This window comes from Pan troglodytes, chromosome 21 (genome assembly GCF_028858775.2).
Source record: "Pan troglodytes isolate AG18354 chromosome 21, NHGRI_mPanTro3-v2.0_pri, whole genome shotgun sequence".
Classification (NCBI taxonomy): domain Eukaryota; kingdom Metazoa; phylum Chordata; class Mammalia; order Primates; family Hominidae; genus Pan; species Pan troglodytes.
Window position 1 is genome coordinate 45,323,211 of NC_072419.2, and position 17,444 is coordinate 45,340,654.

Consider the following 17,444-nt stretch of genomic DNA (forward strand, 5'->3'; position numbering starts at 1 on the left):
ATCAGGGCTGCCAGAATGTGACAAGTGGCAGATGGGCCTCTGATCAATGGACCCCGTCCCCAAGCAAGGACAGTGGGGCTGGGGGCAGGATGGGGAGCGGCCGCTAATGGATGGGCCTGAGAGCAGTGACGGATGGGCAGGAAGAAGCTGCCATTTGTCTTGGAAGTGAGTGACTCCAGGGAGGAGGAGAAGGGAGGGTGGCTGTTGGGCTCCAGGGTGGAGAGAAAGCAACCAGAGCCAAAGCCCAGCAGGGCTGGGGGGATGGGGCCTGAGGGTGCCCTGGATGGGATGGGATTGGGAGAAAGGTTTTTCCTACCTACCTTTAACGAGAGCTCTTCAGTCCTAGCCAAGAGGGTCCTGACATGTTGAGTGGAAGATCCAGGGGCATCCTATAAAAATGGAAACTAGATCATGCTCTCACCTGGGTCTCATTCAGGGTGAAGTCCTATCCTTGCATGATTCTCCTTTAAGACCCTCCAAGGTCTTCCTCACCTTCTCCTTTTCCTACCCGACCTCACCTCTCATTACCCTCCTCGCTCATGCCTCTCAAGACAATTTACTTTCTTGTTCTTAAAGGTCTCTAGGCCTTTGCCCCAGCGGTCCCCTCTACCTGGAATGCTCTTTCCCCAGATATCGGCACAGTATTTATTTTTTGAGACAGAATCTCACTGTGTCACCCAGGCTGGAGTGCAGTGGAGCAATCTTGGCTCACTGCAACATCTACCTGCTGGGTTCAAGCGATTCTCATGCCTCAGCCTCTTGAGTAGCTGGGATTACAGGCGTGGGCCATCACACCTGGTTAATTTTTATATTTTTTGTAGAGATGGGGTTTCACCATGCTGGCCAGGCTGGTCTTGAACTCCTGGCCACAAGTGATCCACCCACCTCAGCCTCCCAAAGTGCTGGGATTACAGTTGTGAGGCACCACACTTGGGAGGATATCTGCACAGTATTCTTATGTCCTGAAGGTCAGGTGTCAGGGCAGCCTTCCCTGGGCACTCCTTATAAACAGCAATGTCTCCCTGCCCCATGACCCCGTCTCCATCTGGTATACATTCTCACTCCACCTCTGCCTTGTTATTTTAAAATTTATTTTGTAACAGCCACCATCTGAAATGTCATTTATTTGTTTACTGTCTAAGGTCTGTCTCTTCCACTAGATTGTAGATTCCATGAGGACAGGGCGTTGTCTCTTCTCTTTGCTGCTCTATTTCCAGAGCTTAGAATAGCACTCAGATGGGCTCAACAAATACTTGTTGCATGCATGAATGAAAGGGTTCTAACTCCAGTTTTGATGCTTCCTGGCTTTGTGAGTTTGAACCATCTCCTGAGCCTCAGCGTCCTCATTTGCAAAAGGAGGGGGACTGTCCTTCTTCCCAGAGCCCCTGTGAGGATTATGCAAGACAATGTGCATCAGCCAATGCCCATATTTTAGAGAAATCTAGAAGGCCTGGGACTTGTTGAGGTTGGAAAAGAAAACTGCCTCATATCTCCAGTCACCCAGCCAGTAACAAATTCTCAAAGTAAGATAAGACCTGGGTCTAAGGATAAAATTAAGGATGTTGCTGTAAGACCCCTTGTTAAACCCTCTGAAAGACTTAAGGTGGTACTAGCAGACCCTTTAGCTAGACACTGTGGTTTCTAAGACTCTTAAGGGTCCAACAGGAGGGAAGAAGAGAAAGAGAAGCCTGTTTCAACTGAAATGAACCTCAGTCAGATGCATAGAAAACCCATAACATTTTCAAGATATCTGTATCAGTGAAAACACTGTAAGTGTGTACAAAAAGTGACTGCAACTTTTCAAAATAAAAACAGGCCTCTGAGTCTCCAATTTTCTAAGAGCAGAAAGCAGGCTGAAAAAAACTATGTAGCTATAAATATCAGCCATTTCTTACGCAAACAGAAGGATGATTAGGAGAGGAGAACCAAGAGTCCAGAGAGGAAAGTTAAGAGCCATAGAGAACAATGGACTAGGGAATCACTCCAAGGCAGCAGAATTGGACCCGAATCAAGGGCTGTTCCCTGCCCCTGGAAGCAGAGGGAATTGACAACCTGTGCTTTGCTGGATTTTGATGTTTCTATGAACCAGGGACCACTAAGTACCTCCGGTTCCTCCCCTTTTTGTCTGGGAATGCCTATTGCGAATATCCTGTCCCTTTTTCATCTTTATTTATTTATGTTTGAGACAGAGTTTCGCTCTGTTGCCAAGGCTGGAGTGCAGTAGTGCAATCTCAGTTCACTATAACCTCTGCCTTCTGGGTTACAGTGGTTCTTGTGCCTCAGCCTCCTCAGTAGCTGGGATTACAGGCAGGCACCAGCACGCCCAGCTAATTTTTGTGTTTTCAGTAGAGTTTTCTCCATGTTGGCCAGACTGGTCTTGTACTCCTGGCCTCAAGCAATCCACCCACCTTGGCCTTCCAAAGTGCTAGGATTATAGGCACGAGCCACACTGCATCCGGCCCTCTTTTTCATCTTTATATGTTGAGTATGGGGGTGAGTAGTAGGAGCTGCACCTTATGAAGCCCATCTGCCTCTGTCCCTGATTCAGTAGTGCTATCAACTGAATTGTCTCCTCCCAAAGTCATAGGTTGAAGCTGTAACCCTCAATGTGACTGTATTTGGAGTTAGGCCTTTTAGGAGGTAGTTGAGGTTAATAAGGTCATAATAGTGGGGTCTTAATCTAATAGTATTGGTGGCCTTATAAGAAGAGGAAGAGAGAAATCTCTCCCTTGCTTCATGCACATGAACCAAGGAGGGCCATGTGAGGACACAGCAAGAAGGTGGCTGTCTGCAAGCCAGGAAATGAGCCCTCACCAGAACCTGACCATGCTGGCACCTGGATCTTGGACTGCAAGCTCCAGAACTGAGAAAATAAATTTCTCTTGTTTAAGCCCCCCAGTCTATGGTATTTTGTTATGGCAGCCTGAGCTAAGACATGGTTTTGCCATGTTGCCCAGGCTGGTCTCAAACTCCTGAGCTCAAACAATCCACCCCCATCAACCTCTGAAAGTGCTGGGATTACAGGCATGAGCCATTGCACCTGGCCTGTTCTGTTTCTTGGTGGGGAATTAATTCCATTCTTTCTAGGATTTTTTTTTTTTTAAATCTTCGTTGCTAAACCAGAGCATGGCGGAGGCTCCCAGGGACCCCTCATTCACTATCATTCAGAGTAGCAATAACCATCCATTAAGCATGATGCTATGCCAGGGCACTTTACCCTCATGAACTCTTTGAATCTCACAGCAGCCCTGACAATATTATAATTCTCATTTTACAGAGAAGAAAACGGAGAAACAAAGAGGTTGGTTAAAATGCCACAGCCACACGGTTGGTGGCTGTGTTTGAATTCAAACCTGGACACCTGTTGCCATTCTGAGGGTGTTCTGTAATAACATGCCTGAATCAGAGTTGGGAAGATGGAGCATGGGGTGAGGACAAAGGAGAGAAGTCCAGAGGCTGGCTAGAGATGGTAAGAGTCCAGAGACAAGACCCTGGTGTTGCTGTCCTCAGCCTCTTTTGAGAAGTTCCTGTTATCTTTAGGGGAAGACAGGAGGGGATGGAGAAGAGAACTTCTGGGAGACCCCTTGAATGTTTCAGTTCCAAGACAGTACCTGAGAAGTCCACTGTGAACAGTTGCCCACGTTGTGGACTGCACAGCTCTAGATGACACCATTCACACTGTAGTCAATGAGAATAGACTGTTTAGGTACCCTGTAGGGACATGCATTTTGCATCCTATGTCATAAGAGGACTTCTCAGCAGTACTGGCTAGAATGCTGTGGGGACAGGGAGAACCTTTCTCACCTTAGAACAGGGTCCCTGGGCTCCTGCTGGGTAGAAAGATCAGAAAGGGACAGTCCACAGCAGGCCATTGAGTCTACTGGGAAGAATGAGATGGGAGGTATGGGCACTGTCTCTCCTAGCCAGCTTTTCTGGGTCTCTTTACCCTATTCAGACGCCTATTCAGAAACACCTGGTGGTCTCACCCTCTGCTCCCCATTCATGAGGCTGAGGTCCCTGCACACCCAACCCTGGAATTGGAGCTGGAGCTCACCCTCCCTGCAGGGATGCCAGCTTTCAGGGCCCTGCCTCCAGTCCAGTACTGTGAGTAGCTTCTCTGTCTGCTCTCCTGGATGGCTTCTTCTGGGGACAGCCTGGGGGCCTAACTTGCCCATTTCCCAGAATCCTTCCTGCAACCAACTTGAGAGTTAAGGTAGCTCAGGGTGGTTAAAGGTTAATGTCTGCCCAGCCATTTATCTGCTTTGAATTGACTTATCCCTAAGAGTGTGCCTCTTTAAAATGCAGGAGAGTCTTGGAGCCACCAAACACTCTCATTGCCCAGTGTCCTCCCGCACCCACCCCCGTGTATAAATCCCCAGTCCCCCTCCCCTTCCTTGTCAGGAACCGATTTCAGCCCACAATGGAGATGGTTTATTACAGCTCACTTCCTTCTGTGAGTAAATAAGTTTGTCTCCTTTAAATTCCCTGGGCAATTAGGAGAATGAAAGACTGAGCTTTGGATTAGCATTTATTTCCTCCAAACGTTTATATGAGGCCATTTTCCCACTGACAAATTGTGGGGCAAATTGTTCTCGAGAAACTGTCTGCAGCAAAGGTGCTATGATTAAACGGCCGGTGTAAATTTGGGGCCATAAATCCTTTCCCTGAGTTAATGGGATTTATTCACAGCAACTGCCATTACAGGCTCAAAGAAATAATAAATGAGGTTGATTTTGCACCTGTTTCAGGGTAATTAATATGCACACTAAAGGGAAAAGAGGTTGTTTTTACAAACTGCCTCGCCTGTGGCTCAAGATTTGGAGTCCTTCTGGGGTCTTCAGGTCAATGGCCAGCCTCTTTCAGGACAGAGCTGGGAGCAGTTGGGAAGGGGCTTGAGGCAGGGAGAGGGTGGTCTGGGGTGTGACCTGAGACTCTTGCGTTGCACGTAACGGAACTTCCTCACGCTGGCTTGAGTAGTAGGGGTTTGATATGAGGGCAAGGGGGGTGAGTAAGACATTCATGAAACTCAAGTGTGGTAATGTTATACTGAATACATTGGTTGCAAGTGACAGAAACCCAAGACAACTGAACTCCTAGGACTGAAGGAAGTGTTCCAGGAACCCCGGGCCCCAGGGATTGGAATGGAGACTCGGGACCACTAAGTCTTTCTCTCTTGTTCTCTTTCCTCTCTTTCTCTCTCATCTCTGTTTCTCTTTGTTCTTCCAGAGTTGACGCCAAAGTTCTCCTAGATGGAAGGTCAAGGTGCAAAACCCTCTTACATTCTCCAGTCTCCCTTGCATGGGATAAAGGGGGTGGTGGTTATTCCTGAGGCACCCTGGAGGGGCCCAGCCCTTCCAGACCCCACTTCAAGCTCATCCTGGCCAGAAGGCCTCCCCCTCCTCTCAAGGAAGCCACTCACCTTATACCATCCCCACTACAGGCACCACTGCCTGCCATTTTGTCCCTATGCCCAGGTGACCTGTCTTCTGCTCACAGAGCTTGCCCAGCTCTCCAGCCCCAGTGTTGCAGCCCAGGATCCCTCCCCAGCCCTGGTCGGACCGCTCCCTGGGAACCCTGACCCTGTGACTCCAGCTACTGCCTGCAGTATTGTTCCCAATGGATTCCCCCTGAATCCTGGGATCTGAGCTACACCCAGGTGGGGCCTCCTTGGAGGGGCATTTGGACACTGGACTTCTGATTCGAAGCAAGATCTGATCCCCTCTGCCTGTTTCGGTTCTGTCTGGTCCCGTTCTCCTCTCCATTCCCTAGGGAGGGCCTGGGCAGTTGAGGTCCTAAGGGGCTTCTCACTAGACCCTCATAGGACAGCAGCTAGAGCAATCTGTCCAAACTCAAATTCAACCACCCCGTTTTCCTGAGAGGCAGTGGAAGTACAGTGATTATGAGCTTGGGCCCTGGAGCTGCATGCCTGGCTTTGAATCCCAGCTCACTGCTTCCTTGCTGTCTGATCCTGGCCAAGTCCTTTCACCTCTTGGAGCCTTGGTTTCTTCTTTCTCTATGAAATGAAGATGACAGCAGTGCCCAGCTTGCCTGTTTTTTAAAAGTGTAAGTGAGATGGATTTTAGGCCTATGCTTTGGAAGAAGGAGAAGGGAACGGTGAAGGAGCGGAAGTGGGAGTGTCTCTGATCCTTGAAGCCTTACTAGAAAGACAGGATAACTGGCTAACTTGGATTCAGCCCCTGCTTCTAGAAGCTCCTTAGGAAGTCTGGAGAGTGGCTGATCCATCCTGGGATGGATCATGAGAAGCACTCATGGAAGAGAGGACATAGAAGATGGGGTGTTGTGGGTGAATAGGAGTTCTTCAGGTAGAGCCAGGGAGAAAGGACATTATTCCTGGCAGAGAACAGCTCATGCAAAGTAGTAGAGAAAGAGCTTACTATGTGTTCAGGGAATGACTTGGAGTCAGTGAGAGGCCCTAGAGGGATGTGTTAGTTCAAATATGACAGAAGTATCTAATTAGATCTTTTCCTTAAATCAATTAAATCAGACTAACCCCTATCCCCCATCCATTGAATTAGCAGGAAATTCAATTTCAGTCACTACCAAGGCCCTGACCCTTCTGGGGTCCCAAATCCAGGTGCATCTGGCAAATCTCATCTGTTCTCCATGCAGATGCCACAGCTGCCATCCTGCTTATCTGAGCGCACAGAGGTTCCTGAAGCCCATGACCCTCTCCCATGAGGCCCAACATCTGTGTCCAGGCGGGACATGCCAGGGCCTGGGGTCTTGCTCAGTGCATGGTGTGGCTGCCTCTTGGGTGTCTGGGGAGGACAATGAGTTGTGATGAGTCCTCACTCCTGTCTTGTCTGTGTAGCCTGGGAATAATTCCTCCTTTTTGGCCTAGGCCCTCTTTTCCTGATCCTCTGGCTCTGGGTCACCCCTCCAAGTCTTCTCGGTGGCTCTGAGCTTACTATAAAAGCCAGGAAGAAAATGGGCAAATGCTATTTTTTGTTCTACAAGATCCCAAGAGCAAGGGCATTCAAAAGGCTCTGGGTACCAGTTCAAAATGCGGAGAAAGAAGAGGGAACATGCACAAAAATCAATCTCTAAAAAAATTGGCTGGGCATGGTGGCTCACGCCTGTAATCCCAGCACTTTGGGAGGCCGAGGCAGATGGATCATCTGAGGTCAGGTGTTTGAGACCAGCCTGGCCAACATGGCGAAACCTTGTCTCTACTAAAAATACAAAAACTAGCCGGGTGTGGTGGTGGGCCTGTAAACTCAGCTACTGGGGAGGCTGAGGCAGGAGAATCACTTGAAGCTGGGAGGCGGAGGCTGCAGTGAGCAGAGATTGTACCACTGCACTCCAGCCTGGGTGACACAGTGAGACTCTGTCTCAAGAAACAAAAAACAAATTATGCTGCCATGGTATGATGCAGGAGGATGAGTGCTGTGGTCTGAATGCTGGCATTCCCCTAAATTCGTATGTTGAACCCTAATCCCCAATGTGATGGTATGAGGAGATGAGGCCTTTGGGAGGTGATTAGGTCATGAGGGTGGAGCCCTCATGAATGGGATTAGTATAAAAGAGGTCCCAGAGAGCTGTCTTGCCCCTTTTACCATGTGAGGACACAATGAGAAGATGCCACCTAAGGGCCCCATTTCCTGGCTCATGCCTGACTCCAAATCTGCCAGTGCCTTGATTTGTACTCCCTAGCCTCCACAACTGGGAAATGAATTTCTCTTGCTTATAAGCCACCCGGTCTGTGGGATGTTGTTATAGCAGCCCAAATGGACTACAACATAGCAGCTGAGCAGGGCATGATAGCTGAAGCCTCAATCTGCAGGGGTTTAAAAGTCAGGCTATCTAGCAGTGAGGACTTGACCCAGCTAGGGGAACCATGTGGTCAGATATGGGGCTTAGAGGTGGAGCTGAAGAAGATTCTGGAAGGATCATTTTAGTGGCTTCGGGATATTATAGTCTCTGAGACTGTTGATCTCTGGGGCAAAGACAAAGCCAGGGCTTAAGGTCAAAGCTCTTGAAGCTAAATCCTAAATCCCTCTATCTTTCTCTTGGGATTATCCTGGGAGAATGCTGGAATAATAGAGATACCCAGAGGCTACTATTGCCATTCTGTATCTGCAATATGTGTTGATGTCTCAAATCTCCTGTATTAGCTTGCTAGGGCTGTTCTAATCAAGTACAAGAGCCTGGGTGGCTGACCAGAGAAATGTATTTGTCTCACATTTCTGGAGTCCAAAATCAAGGTTGTCAGCAGGGTTGGTTCCTTCTGAGGGCCAGGAGGGAAGGATCTGTTCAGTTCTAGGCTTCTCTGCTTGGCTTGTAAATGGCCGTCCTCCCCCTGTGTCTCTTCACCTAGGCTTTCCTCTGTGCATGTGTGTGTCCATGTTTCTTCCTCTTAGAAGGACACCAGTCATATTGGATTAGAGCCCACAGCAATGACCTCATTTTAGCATGGTGACCTCTGTGAATATATATATTTTTTCTTTCCTTTCCTTTTTTTTGAGACAGAGTCTCGCTCTGTCAATCAGGCTGGAGTGCAATGGCGTGATCTGTGCTCACTGACACAACCACCTCCCAGGTTTGAGTGATTCTCATGCCTCAGACCCCTGAGTCGCTGGGATTACAGGTGTGCACCACCACACCTGGCTACTTTTTTTTTTTTTTTTTTTTTTTGTATTTTTAGTAGAGACGGGGTTTCACCATGTTGGCCAGGCTGGTCTCCAACTACTGACCTCAGGTGATCCGCCCACCTCAGCCTCCCAAAGTGCTGGGATTACAGGCATGAGCCCCACCGTGCCTGACAATTTATTTTATTTTATTTTATTTTATTTTCGAGACAGGGTTTCTGTTGCCCAGGCTGAGTACAGTGGTGCTATCATGGCTCACTGCAGCCTTGGCCTCCTGGGCTCAAGTGATCCCCCTGCCTCACTCTCCTGAGTAGCTGGGACTAAAGGCATGCACCACCACCCCCAGTCAATTTTTGATTTTTTGTAGAGACGAGGTCTCGCTATGTTACCCGGGCTGGTCTCGAACTCCTGGATGCAAGCAATCCTCCTGCCTTGGCCTCCCAAAGTGCTGAGATTACAGGTGTGAGCCACCGAGTTCGGCCTCAACCTCTGCAAAGATTTTCTCTCTAAATAAGATCACATTCTGAGGTACTGGAGGTTAGGACTTCAACCTATGAATTTTGGGGGATGCCATTCAACTCATAGGACCTCCAAACAAGCCTACAAAATGCAGAAGTGATGACTATTTTATAAATGAGGAGTTCCAGGTTGAGAGAGGTCAGGCAACTTGCTCAGGGTTTCAAAGCCAGCGAGGAATAGATGGGACTTAAACTCTGGTCTGCTGAGCTGTGCTGCAGCTGGGTGGGTCCCAGGGCCCCTGTGGAGGCAGAGAGCTGGATTCCTGCTGAAGCTGGACCCTGCTTGTCCCCTCCCCTGGATTTTTCCCAGGGCAGGCTTCCTAGCCTGCTGGAAGAAGGCAGGGAGGAGAGAGGAGGGATGTCATTCTGAGCATCACTTGCCCAGGCCTTTTGTCTCTCTGTTCATTGCCTGAAATGTGCTTGCATCTTATTACCCAAGCTAGGTAGATTTTTGCTTGGCTGAGCTGAGATCAAAAAGTAATTTTTCTTTTTGCAACAGCCAATTAGAAATTCATTTATTTTCACATTATGGACATTTGGCAAAAATTTCTTTGGCAATTTAGCTCCATTTATGTAGTCTGCATAAAGGGAGACAGTGAGGCTAGGAGAAAAAAAAAAGGCAAGGCCCCGGGCAAAAATTAAATGCCGAATCATGTATTAGAAATGAGATGTATTTACTATTGTTTTTGAAAATTAATGGTGCATTTTTAGCTTTTATAATGTAATTTAATGATGCAATTCATCTAATAAAAAAGAACACATTTTAACTCAGTCATACAGACCTACTGGGGCACAGGGCGGAACACCTTTTCCATGGAAAGGGTTTGGAATGAAATGCTTGGGGCTTTTCTCTTTCTCTGTAAGGCAAAAAAGGAAAAATGGTCTGTCTGTGTCTGTCTGTCTCTCTGTCTCTCTCTCTCTCTCTCTCTCTCTCTCTCTCTCTCTCTCTCTCTCTCTCTCTCTCTCTGTGTGTGTGTGTGTGTGTGTGTGTGTGTTGCCATTTGGAGTATCAGTGGGAATCTAATAAAAAGGACATTTTTCTTTTGCCATATTGGTATTTGTGCTGTGTTATAGAAACAGCCTTTGATTCTGGAATGTTAGAGGGTGTTGGCTGCCCCAGCCTGCTAAGCCCTAGATGCAAAGACCCTGGTGGGTGGGGAGGAGAAAATGGCCTTGGAGCTGTGTCGAGGTTGGTCCCCCCTGGACTCTGAGGGGGTGTGGGCAGACCGGGCATCCCTCCGGAGGAATCGGCCACACTTGCTGGATTTGGAGCCCTGTGGGCCTCCTGGGTCCAATGCATCTCTCTCACTTTCATGTCCTAGGGCCTGATTTTCACTTGCCATTGCTCCCAATTTTGAATTAAGGCAAGAACGTCACTCTTTTCGCAAAGAGGATGACTGGAAGAGAAACGAGGGCAGGGAGGGAGGAGGGAGGGGGAGGCAGGGAGGGAGGTGAGGCAGGCAGGCCCTGACCGAGCTCCTAGGGTGAGTTGGGCACAGTGGCCACTGCTTTGTTGCGCTCCCACCGTGCCACTAGAATGTCAGCTCTTGAGGATGGAGTACATTTCCTGTCTTGTTCATACCGATCCCCAGCCCCACAGTATACCATATACACTCATTAGATACTTTTTGACTGCAGAGTGGCTGATAAACCCTGGGTTAAATACATTATGTAAGTGTCCGCTTAACTCTCACTCCAATACCATGAGAAGGTGGGTACCACGACTACCTTGTTTAATAGGAGGGGACACGTTGGCTCAGACAAGTTAGGGAACTTTCTCAAGTTCACTCATCTGTTAAGTGGCAGGGCTGAGACCTAACCCATGACTATCTCACTCCCAAGTACTTGCTCTTAACCACACCAATGTATGCAGTGAATGACAGAATGAATGTTAAGTATGAATGACAGGAGGGCTGGCCTTTCTGAAGGTTACCAAACCAAGGGGCTGGGATTTGAATTCAAATTTTTTGATTCCAAATTAAGAACTTCTTTCTGGGCTGGGCACAGTGGCTCACACCTGTAATCTCAGTACTTTGGGAGGCTGAGGTGCGCAGATCACTTGAGCCCAGGAGTTCGAGACCAGCCTGGGCAACATGGCAAAACCCCGTCTCTACCCAAAATACAAAAATTAGCCAGGCATGGTGGCAGGTGCCTGTAATTCTAGCTACTTGGAAGGTTGAGGAGGGAGCATCACTTGAGCCCAGGAGGTTGAGGCTGTAGTGTGGAGGATTGTGCCATTGCACACCAGTCTGGGCAACAGGAGCAAGATTGTCTTAAAAACAAAACAAAAAAACAAAAAACTTTCTGCCACCCTATCTACCCTCAGCAGGAGGGAGGAAGCTGTGGATAGGAAAAGGAGTTTGGCAGGAGTTCAAGGTTACAGTGAGCTTTGATCGTGCCACTGCACTCTAGCCTCGGTGACAGATTGAGACCCTGTCTCTTAAAAAAAAAAAAAAAAAAAAAAGGGGGCTTTGGGGCAGGGGGAAGATGAGGGCCATTAGTGTGGGAAGCCAGGGGACACATAGGCCTAGGGGTCTTCCAGGCATGGCGATCCCTGAGGGAGGTGACCAGGGATAGGGTATATAGTTATCCCAGGGGTCAAAGGAAATGCCCAAACCATTTGTATTCATTTGTTCAGTGACTATTTACTGAACATCTGTCAGATGCCTAGGACTCACCTGACCTTTTGCAGCTTGAATTTCCTCACTTGTAAAACAAGGTGAATCCTTCAAAGTATTTCTTGACAAGGCACACTGTTGGTGTTTTGAATGGAACAATCTTATTCCTCGGTCTGAATGGCACTTCCCCACCCTCCCACACACGTGGTATTCTCTGATCATGGGGAGATTCCTAAATGCTCCCAGACACCCTCCTCGAATGGAAACAGAGGCTTTATAGGGCTGCTGGGAGGACTCAACGGGACAAGCTGCAGGAAGGCGCTGTGAACAGCCTGGTGCACAGGAGGCTTGTCATGCTTCCTTTGCCATCTCCCTTTCCCTTGCCTCTCTCCCTTTCTCCTTCCTCCAGCCCCACAAATCTGCTCTGAGCATCATTTTGAGCCATTGACCCTGCTGCTACCCAGCCAGGCTGTCAGTCAGCTCCCTCCTCCTGCCTCCACCTCCCTCTGCTCCCCTGTCCTCGCAGACCTGCGCCTGGCTGCAGTCCCTGCACGTGGGCTCAGCAGCTGTGGACGTTCTGCCACCCCAGCCACCGGCCCCAGCATGACCCAGGCCCTGCCCTGTCACTGAACCTTGGTGGGAAGGTCAGTTATTTCCTTCCTTTTTAGGAGGAGAGCTCTGCCCTTTGGGTGCCTGCCCTGGTGCTGTACCAGCCTCGGATCTGGGATTTTTGCATTTTGGGGCTGCCTAGAGAAGTTGCCAAGCAGGCATGGTAAATAGGCCTCTGAGTGTTTGGAGTCTAGAACTCCACTGTCCGATTTGGTAGCCACTAACTGTATGTGGGTCCCGAGCACTTGCAATGTGAATTGGGGTGTGCTGTAGTGTAAAACACACATGGAATTTGAAGGCTCTAGTGCCCTTGGGGTGCAAGCAGCTGAGTGTCACACCTCTTTATTTTCTTGGATTTGATTCGGGGTGGCTGGCCACTAGATTGGCCCAATATCAGTTACACAGGATGATCCCTTCCCCTGTTTGAGCCATGTAAATCCATAAACTCGGATATATCCTCACCAGACTCCCAGAGTTGGGATTCTGATTGCCAGCCCTGTAACACCAGAGCCTCCCCACTTCCAAGGAGCAGAGAGGGCTTCAAAAGGGAACATGCACACCCCCTCCCTCTTCCTAGGCCCCAGGACTTCTAGGCAAACCCTTTCCGTCCCCTGATGCCCAGCTGAAGAGCCAGGGATGGGGATCGAGGGCTTCTTCCGTGGAATCTCAGAGCACTTGACAGACCCCATGTGTTTCGTTCCAGACTTTTTGCCCACTGCCCTTCCTGGCCTGAGCCCCTGGATGGCTGCACACTGCCCGATGCACTTTTGTGCCTCCCTGGGCCAGGCACAAGTCTCACACCCAGTGGTGTGGTTCAAAGTGAATTGAGGTTGTCAGTTCTGCAGAGGCATTTTTGCAAAGGCCCTGCATGGAGGTGCCAGGTACGAAACTGATTTAAATCACATCCTGGAGCCCCCAAGCAGGTAAGAGCTGGTGGCAGAAGTTTCTATTTCTTAGTACAGGGCCTCTGCCTCTGACACACATGCTGAGGGACACCTATGTGGTGATTCAAGGGAATCTTGCACCCACTGGGCTCTGTGCTGCATGCTTTATACACATGTGCTCACATTATCTTCTCAACAACTGTACTTGGTAAGGCTACAATGATCCTTACTTTGCAGATGAGAAATTGAGCTCCAGAGAGGTTAAAAAAAACTGGCTGAAGTCACACAGCTGGCAAGAGGCAAAACTAGTATTGGTCCTCAAGTTGTGTGACCCTAGAACCACAATATATCAATTCTGCTTCTCACAGGTACACATGTACAGACCCAAAGACACATGGAAATACAAAGACACATAGGTATACATAGATGAACATGCATATATAAAATGCAGAGATCCATATAGATATGCGGACAGACATATATGGACATACCCACGTTCCCATGGCTACTCAGATATAAAAATACACCTATGCATGTACCCACATTCATACCTCCATGTATACTATGCACATACCTATGCATACACCTCATATACAAATATACACATGGCTACTCTGACATAAAGGTATACACACATGCACACACTACACATATTTGCACTTGGACATGACCACAAATATGCAGAGTTGAAAGTCCCCCCTCCTACCACACACACAAGCATATAGTGAGGCTTGTATACCCAGATATTTAACTCCTGCAGAAACACACACACACACACACACAATCTTGACACGCTTCTAAGAACGCCTGTCCCCAGGTATACAGAACAGCCCCTCCCCCAGTATACACTCACAGGCACTCACTCAAGCCCAATGATCCAATTTAAACTGAAAAGGGAAAACCAAGTTGAAAATTAGAGGGGAAAAAAAAAGTCCTTCAGAAAGTATAAAGCTAATAGGCTGCAAGTGGTGAGCCTGCTGCCTTCACGATATCAATAACTCAGTATTGGGTTTCCAAAAAGACATCACATAATTTTTCAATGAGAAATCCATGAGCCCTGGAGATGCTGTTATGGTGTGAATTACAATGCACACGCTTGTCAGCCGTCCCCGTCAGCACTTTCTCGGATGCCTTAACGGGCAGGAAGTGCTGTGGCTGCAGCAGGGATGGTTATTGTTATTATTTCTTCCTTTTGGAGCCTCAAATTAAGAACCTGGGAAGCCAGCAGGTCCCTTTCTCCTCCCTCCCCTCCTCCAATTGTACCCAAATCAAGAAGTTTTCCTGCTTGATATATTCTTTAGTGTATTCTTCAGCTCTCAGCCTCCCCTCCCCTGTCCTGGAGCCTTAATTCTGGGAGATACTGACTCCTGGGGCTTAGGAACTAGGGTCAGGATACGTGGGTGGGGGCCACCCTCTCTATGGAGCTCGGGCTTGTTTAAGACTCCCTTGAGTGTTGTGGAAATGATAAAAACTGCTTTTCCATTTCTGTCACTTGGACCCAGGGATTTTTTATTGAGCAGAATCAGCCTATTGGGCATTGCTTTCTCCTGAGGTTGCCTTCGGGACAGGACTTTGGTTCAGTAAGAAGAGCAGGGGTCCATGGGAGGGATGTCAGGAATGATATGGACAGAGGGCATAGGGCATCTTTCCTGAGCATATTTAGGAGGAATTTGGGTGGCCAAGAGAAAGGATCTGAGCAGACCACCCAGGAGTAGGAAAAGGGGGCTTGGGCACTAGGGGTGGGGTTGGGGTGGATTGTGGAAATTGTTTTATTCAGCTCAACTCTCCTGGGCTTTTCCCATTCACCATGAAAAGAAGATCCTCCAATTAGTCACTGGTCCCAGAGTGTGAGCCCCATGGAACATACCTGAAAATGACCTGCAGTCAGGAGCAAAGCCAGTCCTGCTGACTGCAGACCCATGAGTATTGTATACCGTTGAGCCACTTGGGGCTGTTTGTTATGCAGCATTATGAAACAGAAATCTGATGAGCACAGGGACTTCTCCGTACCTTCATGACCCCCTGGGCTGAGCCCACTGTAGCACTGTGGCTCGTGGTCTAGAATCACCTCTGTCTCTAACTAGTATGAGGTTTAGGGGTTAAGAGTGGAATCCCAGTCTCTGGGTTCAAATTCTGGCTTTGATTATAGTATTGGATAGGTCATTTAACTCCTTTTTGTGTCACTGCCCATTTCATAGTCTCCCGTTTCTCCATGCATCATTCGGGTGGGGACCAGAGGCACCTAGCCCTCAAATCAGGAAAAGGGTGACTCCTTCCCTGGCAGCCATCCCTCCAGCCTGCTCAACAGCCAGACTAGCTTCACATGCCTTTTTGTGCCTTCAGGCCATCGCTCAGGTTGTCCCCTTCCTGAAGCTTCCTTCTCACCCTGACAGCTTCTCCAGATCCCTTGAGGCCTGGATTCAAATGTCACCTCTTTTCCCTGAGCATCCTGAAGCAGATGACAGTTGCCCAAACCTCTCCTTGTCACTCCTGGATTGTGCTGTGCTGTGGTTATTTGCTTGTTGCCTTCAGGCCTGGGTGGGCTGGGACTGATCAGTTGACCCTCTGGCTTCTTGCCAGAGTTTTTAGCAGGAGACACACAGCATCCTGTACCCTCCATCTCTTCCTCCCCTACTGAGACTTGATGCACCCCTCACCAAGGGAAGGTGAACTGATCCTGCCTGCTAAGTTGCTCAGTACATAATTACATACCTGTCACGGCATGGGGCTTTTCGGTGTACTTATCCCAGCCCTGATCTCCAGGGTGGGTATGCGGGATGGAGGCAGGGAAGAAGTGCTGAGCCCTTGCCTGTGGGAAGGAAGAGGAGGGTGATGTCAGGAGGCAGCAAGGCCCTGAGGAGGAGGGATGGGGGGTCGCCTGCTGGGTGAGCTGGCCTGGGGTTCCCTGGGAGCTTGGGCCCTTCATTAACAGTTTGAGGCATGGAGACCTCAGGTCTGGACTGCTTCCACCACTGACTCACTTCTTGTCTGGCTTGAAGTCTACATTCAAATATGTTGTTTCCTTTCCCTGAGCATCCCAAGCCAGATATTAGCCCTGCACCTGAAGCTCCCAAGTTCCCTCCATATCTTGGTGACACTCAAGTACCATACTCTGAAATGGCAGGGTGGGATGGGGGGCCTCAAAAGACACTAGAACTTTGATTTCCAGTTTTCTACATTCCATAGGCAAGTAAAATAAAACAAATGAAATACCCAGAGGAGATACCCTTATGTAAAGAGCAGGCCATGTCTTTTCTAAGTAATGATGTATAAAACAGCTATCTTCTTTTATTATTACTATTTCACAAAAGAAAGAATAGTTTAATAGTAAAAACTGGGAGAAAGATATGGTCTCAGAATTAAGCTTCTCCCAAGAAAGGAGAGGGAGCAATGGTGCACAAATGTGAATATCATCTATATTGTGGAGAAGATGTTAGAGCAAAAGAGAAATTGCTAAAGTATTCAACAGAGAAATATCAAATGCCCCTAAATAAAATGTATAGATTGGAGGAAGAAATTTTCAGTGTGTGCAGAAACGATGATGACGATGATGATGATGAGGATGATGGAGGTGATGATGGTAAGGACGATGATGATGAAGATGGGGTGGTGATGATGAAGGTGGACATGGTGATGATGATGGTGATGAAGATGAAAATGGTGGTGGTAATTATGGCGATGAAGATGTTGGTGGCTATGGTGATGATGGTGCTGGAGATGGCGATGGTGATGGTGCTGATGGTGATGATCATGGAGATGGTGATGGTGTTAATGATGGTGCTGGAGATGACAGTGGCAATGCTGATGATGGCAATGGTGATGATGTCTGACCTTTGTTGAGCTCCTACTGGGTAATAGGTACTGTACTCCATGGATTATCTCATTTAAGACTTAACCCCATGTATTATATTCCTGAAGCCACCACAACAAATTACCACAAACTAGGTGATGTAAGACAACAGCAATTTATTCTCTTATAGTTCTGGAGACCAGAAGTCTGAACTCAACTCTGGGCTGCAATCCCTCTGGAGGCTGTAGGGAAGAATGCTTCCTTGCCTCTTCAGCTTCTGGTGGCTGCCAACATTCCTTGGCTTCCTTGGCTTGTGGCCACATCACTTCAATTTCAGTCTCCTTTTTCACACTGCCTTCTCCTTTGTGTATGTCCTCTTCTGACTCACATAAGGACACTTGTCTCTGGATTTAGAG